Here is an 8,603-nt window from a genome sequence, read left to right as displayed (position 1 = left end):
ACTATAGTTTGTCATAGACAGGGGCCCAGCATAATCATCATCAGAGAGGCTTCATCCAGCAACTGATGGAAACAGATGCAAAGACCCAACCAAATATTAAGCATAACTTGGGAACCTTACAGAAGACAAAGAGGATTGTAGGAGCCAGAGGGGTCAAGGGCATCACTAGAAAACCCACAGAATCAACTAACCTAGGTCCATAGGGACTCAGAGACACTAAACCAACAACCAGGGAGCCTAAAATGCATCTAACCTAGGTCCTTTGCATATAAGATATGGTAGGTGTAGTGTGGTCTTCTTGTGGGACTCCTAACAGTGATTTGAGACCCTTTTCATCATACTAGGTGGCCTCATCCAGTCCTAATATGAAGGGAGATGCCTAGTCTTATTGCAACATGATATGCCATGTTTGGTTGACAACCCTGGAAGACCCTTTTCTGAAGGGAAGCAGGAGGAGGATTGAGTTTGGGGAGAGAGGAGGTGGAGAGGAAGGACTGGGAGGGGAGGAGGGGAGGGAACCTCTGATCAGGATGTAATACATGAGAAAAGAATGAATAAAAACATTGAAAATGATCTAAAGCTTGGGATTCTTGGAATCTGTAACAATTATGTCAAAAAATTACATGTCCACTATACAATATGTACAATAAATTGGCAAAAAAATGAGCACTTAGGTACATACTACAAAGTCTAAAAGACAAAACTGTTATTTTTCAGGTCATCTTGTATGCCTAACACAGGTAGCAACTCTCTTCCCACTGAGGCAGTGGGTCCTGAATTATGGCTTGGTCATGTTCTCTCTCTCTGGAGGATTTTTACCCATATAAGTATTTCTTAGTAGTATATGAGCTTGCTAGGTTCTGAACTGTACATAAACAAAGTCAAATGATAGGTTTGCCTGGTAACTTTATTCTTTGTTCTTGCACAATTTTGCCATTGTTTGTTGATATAGACAGTTCCGGGTCACTTGTTTGCTCTGTACTCCAGTGTTCTACTCAAAGACTTTATGTTCCTTGTTTACCCAACCTTTTATTTGTTACGTTTTCATCTTTTCTGATAAAAAGAAGCTTCTGTAAATGTTACTGTAATGTGAGAATTTATGAATGTTGCCATGGTTTCTCTAGAGCCTGTACCGCTCAGTCAGTATTCTTGATGGTAGTGTGCACGGTTAGGTTCATCAGGGAAGCCAGTTCTTTCCAAAGTACGTACATCACTTCTTCTTTTACAACAGGGAAGAATTCCCACCAGTGCTTACCCTGCCCAATGTGGTGTCATCTGACTCCAATAATTTTTTTTATTCTCAATTATTGTTTCTTAAAATGCTTTAAAATTAAATTGACCTGATCATTAGTGAATTTGAAAATATTTTCATTTACTTAAGAATGACTTTTATCTTTAGCATAATTTGAACTCTCTTCCTTAAAAAAAATCTATATATCAGAGAGGAGTTTAGCATGGCTGTCCTCTGAGAGATCCCACCCAGCAACTGACTCAGGCAAATACAGACACCCACCGCCAAACAGTGGAGGGAGCTTGGGGTCTCTTAGGGAAGAATAGGAGGAAGGATGGCAAGCCCTGAAGGGGATAAAAACTCCACAGGTAGACCAACAGAATTAACTAACCTCAATCCTTGGGGCTACAAGAGACTGAACCATCAGCCAAAGAATATACAAAGGCTGGCCCTAGGCCTACCCACACATATGTAGCAGATTTTCAGCTTGGTCTTCATGTGGGTCCCGAAAAACTGGAGCATGGGTTATCTCTAAAGCTGCTGTCCATGAGATACATTCTTCTTGCTGGGCTGCCTTATCTAGTCTCAGTGGGAAAGGATGTGCTAGTCTCAGAGAGTTGATATACCAGGGTGAGGAGATACGCAGGAGAGCTCCGACTTACTCAAAGGAGAAAGGGAGGAGGGGATAGAGAAGAATTGTGGGAGAGGGTAACCGGGAAGTGATCAAAGTATATTGACATTTTTTTCTAGAGGATGGTGGTCTATTTTTATTAACACATAAATACATACAAATACTTTTTACTCTTGATTCTAGTCCTTTGATTTTCTTTTATAATCAGCTGTCCTACACAGTTTACTTCCCCATTTATGACCTATGTATTCACTTTTGGGGCATCTTCAGATGACAGTCATTTAAATTCCACCACAATCAAATATTTTGAGTTTTCTATTTTGGCTTCTGAGTTCTGCCATAATTAAGACATAATTTTCTGCTCAAAGGTAGAAAATTTACCACCCTTCCTCAGAAAGTTTTGTAGTTTCACGTGCACAAGATCTGTGCAAGTTCAAGCCAGACCAAATGTCAGCATTGAGAGGGGCGTAGAATCCCACCCTAGCAGAATAGCTATTGGCACCTGATAGTTTCTGGGAGGGGGAGAAGGAGTCTCCAGGGAAGAGCACACATTATCTAATAGCAAATGGTCAGTACTGGAAACACGCATGCAAGTACCATTATAGAGACTGAACAGGATGTATTTACAAATATATATGTATATACATATACATGTGTGCATATAATAACAGTTAATGAAAAGGGGGGTAATGGATTTGAAAGAGAGCAAGAAGAGCTGCATGGGAGACTTTGCAGGGAGGAAGCAGAAGGAAGTGGTTGTAATTATGACAATCTCAAAAGTAAAACACACACACACACACACACACACACACGTAGAACATTATTTTCCTTTTAATGACTGGAGGATCTTTATGTGCTCCCCTGCACTAACTTTGGTGACTTGTGTTTTCTTCTTCCTTGGTTAGAAAGAAGAGGTTGGTGTATGCCATCAAGCTTCAAGAAGCACACTGCCATTTTGTTTCCTTGGTTTTAATCTACTGCTTTCATTTCCTGTGCCACTGACCTCTGTGCCTTCTTATGATTTCATTTCTCTGCTTTCTTTAGATGGAACTTGCTATTCTTCTGCTAGATTATTTAGGGGAGACCTTATTCAACAATTAGAACCTTTCATATCTTTAGTATAAGCAGTTGAGGAATAATTGTTCCATGTAATTAGATACATGTCACAAACTGTAATGTGCTGTATTTCATTGTCATTCAGTTAAAATATGTATTAAAATCCCTGTGTGATTTCTTCTTCATAAAATGAGTTATTTAAAAGTAGATCCCAGTTATCTGGGAACTTCCCATTCAGTGTTCTCTCTATTAATTATTTTTAGTTTAATTTCAGAAGTAAGTCTGGGAGCTTACTTCTTATGAATTAAATATTGATTGAATTTGTTAAGGTTTATAGTGTTGCTCAGAATACAGTCTTTCTCAGAGAATGTTTGATGTGCACTTGTAAACAAATTATGTTCTCTAGCTGTTGGGTCAATGGGATTATAAAAACAGTCAGGTCTAGTCACTTGCTCAACAGTTTTTAGGTCTTGTGTATTGTATTTATTTTTAGTCTGTATCTCCTGTCAAGCATAGAGCATTCTGAATTATCCATTTATAATTGGGAGTTTTGCTTATTTCCCTTGATGATCACCCCCCAAGTGATAAAAACCCATCCAAGTGGATACCACAGTGAGAAAGGTGAGGCCCAGCCATACTGCAGACATCCACTAGAAAACAGCCAGAGAAAGACCCTGCTGTTGTCAGTAATACTGACAGCCCCACACTGAAATTACCTAATAGTTCATCCACAAGTGAGTGGCTAAAGTCCTATCTGTGCAGAGGGAAATGACACGGCTTAGTAAGTAATGAACTATTACTTAACATAAACCTCCTTACTTTAATGAACAAAGGGAACTAGAACAAAAAAAAAAAAAAAAACCTCTTACACTTTAGTGGCTGTGTGTGGTGTCTCCTATGTGTAATTCTAGCATTCAAGGGACTACAGCTAAGACGAAGACTATAGAAGATGTGTTCCAGCTTTGCTTGAGCTATATGGTGAATTCATATATGGGCTACATATATGGGCTACATGCTGAGTCCTCGGTCAGAATGGGCTGGAGTACAATGGCCAGATTTGGTTACTTAAATGCATTCTATGAAATGACAACTAATCTTCAGTGAATGAAGCTGTGTGTCAGCAATCGCTTTGGGACAGGATGAAAAGCACGGATGTATTAATTGCACAGACCTATGAAGAAACTTTAGGGGGTGTCCTATGCTAATAATATCGATTTTGATATTCTCGTAGCTTTGTGAACTTTACGCGGTGTGGAGGTTGTTGTGGTCAAATGTCTTATGTTCCGTTCTGATCTCTGCCTCTGTTCTGAGATAAAATTATCCGAGAAGGCAAGCCTTTACTTGGTTAATATTTCCAGGTCCTAATCCATCCATGTGGTTCCTAAAAACTTCTCTGGGAAGGTAAGAGTCAGGATGCCTATCTAATGTATTAAGTACCTTTAGTGGTTTGGGGTTTTTTCTTTTGTTTAGTTTTGTTTGTATATGAAATTAAGATGGGCAGAGGAGCAGTTAAAATTTAAGTTTCCCTCCAATTCTCAAGCATAACAATTCTCTACACATATGGCATCAGCAACTTAAATTCCATTTTCTTTCTTCTCCCTCCCTCCGTCCTTCCCTCCCTTCCTTCCTCCCTTCCTCCCTCCTTCCGTTCCTTTTTCCTTTCTTTCATGTATGTGGGGAATCCATGCCACAGAGTGCATAGGGAGGTCAGAGAACAACTTACAGAGCTAGTTTTTTCCTTCCACTATGTGGGAATCAAACTCAGGTTGTCAGGGTTTGTGGCACTTTTATCTGCTGAGCTGACTAGAAGGCCCACAGTAGCATTTGTCTGTGTGTGTGTGTGTGTGTGTGTGTGTGTGTGTGTGTGTGTGTGTGATTTTATTTTATATAATCTCTTTTTGTATTTAACTCTAACCAAGGCCTCTGTAGCTTGTTTACATCATTGCTTAATCAACTTTAACAGTCTTGAGAAATAAAATAAAAGACAAACGAGTTCCCAAACTAGTTTATAGTGACTACCAGGGTTCCATTACCAATGTTCATTGCTGCAAAGGAAGTAAGGCATTTGTAATGTCCTTTGAAATGGCATTTGTTTTAGCCACAGACTTTGTTAAAACCTCAATTCTAAAAAAACGAAATGTATGCAGTGCTCCCTGAAGCTCTGCTGCCCCCAAGCCAAGCTTGCAACGTGACTAATGTGCGGTCTTGCCTGAGGTGTGTGACAAATTAGGTTCCGGGCTCCTGGTGAAGGGCAGCGCTATTGGCACAGAGCCCTGTTGTCATTTTCAGTGTGTGCTTCATTGGCAGGGCCTCTCAGAGGCATTGTGGACGTCAGAACAAGCTGATCATGTAAACGAAAAGGCACAGTTTGAATCTCTGAACAGAAGAGAATAATGAAATGGCATTGACTTCGTGGGGTGAGGAGAGATGCTGTGAATCACTTGGGAGCTGTATTGTATTGTGGAAAATTGCAACCAACTTTCTCAAGTGAAAGTTTCAATCTTGAAGAACAAGAAAAAAGAATTTTGAAAGCAACATGCATAATTAAAGGATGTTATGACTACTTCTATTTAATTCAACTTGCATGCAGTTAAAATGCACTTAATTACCTGGATATTGAATGCTGTCACACTGGAAACCAAGCAAAGACTGCTATTAAATATAGAACGTCAAACAAGTGATAAAAAACAAATGCTATTTCTTTTTCTTGAGGCCATATATGCTGTTTAAAAGTTTAAGGACACAGCCATGAATCACCAAAGGTCAGCATAATGGGTTCTAAGAAATGTAGCATTGTAGAATTCCATTGCTCTGCAAATATGGAGTGTTCATGCAGAAACCCTGAAGGTATGGCCCAGTCCTCACTCAGGCTGCCAAACTTTGCGGGGTGTTATTGTGCTGAATACTGGAGTGCAGGGGACTACATCACAATTATGTCTGTATGCCTAAATACAGTCTGAATCAGAAAGGATGCAATAAAAATATAAAGGATGCAAAATGGCACAGCTGTGTGAGGCACTAGGATGACAGTGTGTTAGACCTGGACATTGCCATGGGAGTGGGGGTTGAGGTGGTGAGCGGGAAGACAGGGCATTCTGTACGTTGTTCCACACCTAGGCTGCACTAAACTTATGCCATATTTCTCTCCAGTGGTAACTTTAAATTAGTTTACTGTAACTTGTTACTTTACAAAACACTTTTTTTTTTTTTTGGTTTTGTTTTGTTTCACTTTGCTTTGAGGCGGGGTTTCTCCATGTTGTGTCCTGAAATTTGTTCTGTAGACCAGGAAGGCCTCAGACTCACATCTGCCTGCCATGGCCTCCTACATGCTGGGATTAAAGGTAGACAACACCCCCCCCCTTTAAGAATTTTTAGCTTTTATTGTTTTCATAATACAGCTTAAATACATTAACTATACAAATATTTTCTTCATATTTTTTTTACTTACAAGATCTTTTTAAGTAGCCATTTATTGTTAAGCAATTGTTAAAAGCCCAAGACACAAACTGTACATTGACAAGGCTCTCCCAAGGCAAGCATCACCAGTGTGAAGTCTTCAGGTTCACTGTTCATGCCCCTGGAGGAAGAGAGGAAACGTGGGTGCAGCTGGTCTCACCTATAATGCTGACTCCTTCTGGCTACCTCCTGAAGGACATGAAGTCCAGTGTAGGGCTCTTTAAGAGTTAATGATCTTTAAAATAAATGAGAATATACTCTAAAATAAAAATAGTATTGAAAACATTATCTAACAAATAGTCATTTATCAATATACTTTTATAAATATATCTATCTCTATCTAATCTGTAGCTCTAGCTCTATATCTATGTATAATCTATAGATAGATAGATAGACAGATAGACAGATAGACAGACAGACAGACAGACAGACAGACAGATAGACAGATAGATAGATAGATCCTTGTTCTGACTGGCAGTGCAGGAGGCATGTCTGCACTGACATATAAGGGATACCTTGTACTATGACTTAACCATGGCTATGACATAACTTGCAATGGAAAAATTTCAGTCATGATATGGCACATGTACACATTTAATTGTGTAGCCTATTACTGGCTAAACATCTTTATGTGTTGTGCCTAAATAAAATCTATCTAGAGAAAAGCAGACCATAGATGTTCCTTTTCACTGTGGTTGTCAAGTTGTCAAGATCTCTCTCTCTCTCTCTCTCTCTCTCTCTCTCTCTCTCTCTCTCTCTCTCTCTCTCTCTCACTCTTGCTCTCTGAAAGGAGGGGTCAAACAAAAAGAATAGAAATATGATTGATGGCAATGTCCTATCTCCGATATGGTAGAGGACTATGGGAGCACAGTACAAAGCTACCACACTATTCCAGTAAGTCTGGAAGAACTAGAGAGTCATAAAGGCTAATGCTCTGGGCAGTTGAAGATTTGCAAAGCACACATGAGCTGAGTGTTTTCAGATGTGATGTGGAAGCAATAACAGCACTAGGAAGGAGGATGGAAGGATGGAATGGGCCAGGAGTGCCTAGAAACATCCAGGAAAACTGTTCCTGAGGACAAGGTACAATGAGAAGTCAGCCATCTTCCAAAGTTAGTAACATAATGTCTACGAAGAATAGGTATCATGGATCACCCAAACTGAGCAGAATGATAGTTATCCAGCAGAGGCCGGAAAGGACCTAACCACACTGCGGAGGCCATGAAACTCCTACTACCTACATTGACCATATTAAGTGTCTTGAGAGTGTTCAAGTCTTTGGATTTCTGTCTGCCTTTTATACTAGTTATTAAAAGAGGGCCCTTGAAATCTCCAGACATGTTTTGGATTTGTTTTCCTTCAATTTTGACAACTTGACTTTGTGTACTTGTATATACATTTGCATCCTAAATGCTGCCCCTTCCCAGTCTCCCCTCACAGAGTTCCTCCCCCACACCCCCTCTTCTGGATCTCTGCCCCCTGGTGTATATTAAATCTCTGCAGGATTAGACACATTCTCTTCTACTGAGGCAGTCCTCTGCTACATATATGTGCTGGAGTCTCAGACATGTATGTTCTTTGTATAGTGGCTCAGTCTCTGGGAGGTCCTAGGGGTCTGGGTTAGTTGAAACTCTTGATCTTCCTGTGGGGTTGCCTTCCCTTTGAAGGCCTTTCATCTTCTTTTAACATTTTCAAAGGGGTCCTTTCTGTCCCAGAGTTTCCTGTGGGTATCTGCATCTGTCTCAGGCTTCTGAGTAGAGCCTCTCAGAGGGCTGCTATGCCAGGCTCCTGTTTGCAAGCGCAATGTAAGATCATTAATAGTGTGAGAAATTGGTGCTTATTCATGGAATATATCTCAAAATGGCCAGTCTCTGGTTGTCCATTCCTTCAGTCTCTGCTCCATCTTTGTCCCTGCATTTCTAATAGCCAGGATCAATTCGGAGTCAACAATTTTGTGGGTGGGTTGGTGTCTCCATCCCTCCACTGGAGGTCCTGTCTAACTACTGGTGGTGGTTTCTTTGGGTTCCATATCCTCCTTGTTAGGCATTTCAGCTAAGGTCACTTGCATTGACTCCCTCATCCGAGGTCTCTGGTACATCCTAGAGTCCCCCCACCCCCAGTAGCTGCATTTTCCATTCATTTTCCTGGGCCTCTGGGACTCTCCTTTCACACCCCATGCCTGTTCCTACCCCACTATTCCCCTCATCCTTCCCTCTTTCACCCAGATAC

This window comes from Micromys minutus (genome assembly GCF_963924665.1).
Source record: "Micromys minutus genome assembly, chromosome: 4".
Taxonomy (NCBI): Eukaryota; Metazoa; Chordata; class Mammalia; order Rodentia; family Muridae; genus Micromys; species Micromys minutus.
The sequence above is the reverse complement of the archived record's forward strand: the minus strand, read 5'-3'. Positions refer to the sequence as shown.